At 31.9% G+C, this 859-nt stretch overlaps 1 protein-coding gene across 1 annotated transcript in view; it reads right to left on the bottom strand.

Annotated features, from left to right (window-relative positions):
* LOC128248021 (uncharacterized) overlaps window positions 1-859 on the bottom strand; it is a 5,330-nt gene that overhangs the window by 4,183 nt on the left and 288 nt on the right. The gene's annotated exons all lie outside the window — the stretch shown is intronic.

Genomic DNA, 859 nt, shown 5'->3' with positions numbered 1-859 from the left:
TATTGGTATCTCTGTGGGTTTTATAGACGCTCCATGGATGAATGAAGTCCAGACTGAGAGACATAGGACCAATATATATTGCCAATCTACGTGAAAATACAAAAAATAATACCATTAAGGAACATTTAGAAAGAAAGGGAAACATTCAAGGAACCGTTATTATTAAAAAGAAATAACTGATTAAGTCCCTGTTAATTTTCACGGGTAGTAAACAATGAGCTGAACGTTTTGGAACTCAATAAACGAAATTCACAAATATTTCATATAGTTCCACTAAATATAAACAATAATTTCTTGTGTAGTGTGTTATAGAGAAGTGAATAGATATTTTTGGCGAGTGGAAGAAGGCCATGTTTTAGGTGTTTTGTTCTAACATAGGTATAGAGTGCGATATTTAAATAATAGAAATAAAAACAATGTACTGCACTGTAATGATTGCATTCAACAAAGATATAAATAGAAATATTCAATTTATGGAAACAGGCGATATTTTATATATCAAATGAAAGACAAGACCATATTAAAACCACTTATATAGATAAATAGATAAATATATGTATAGATAGATAGATAGATAGAGACACGTATATGTGTGTGTATGTGTATATTTATGTGTGTCATTGTCTCTCCCACTTCAGTACCGCTTGAGATCCAATGCTTGTGTGTTTATACACCCGTAGCCTAGCGGCTGGGCAAAAGTGATCGAGAGAATAAGTACCAAACATTCACAGATAAGTCCTAGGGTTGGTACATTCGACTAAAAATTCTTCAAGGTAGTGCCACAGAATGGTCGCAGCCTAGTGACAAAAACAAGTAAAAGATAAAATGCAATACATTATATATATATATATATATATAT

This window comes from Octopus bimaculoides, chromosome 6 (genome assembly GCF_001194135.2).
Source record: "Octopus bimaculoides isolate UCB-OBI-ISO-001 chromosome 6, ASM119413v2, whole genome shotgun sequence".
Taxonomy (NCBI): Eukaryota; Metazoa; Mollusca; class Cephalopoda; order Octopoda; family Octopodidae; genus Octopus; species Octopus bimaculoides.
Note: the sequence above shows the minus strand (reverse complement) of the source record. Positions and strands in the feature narration are given on the sequence as shown.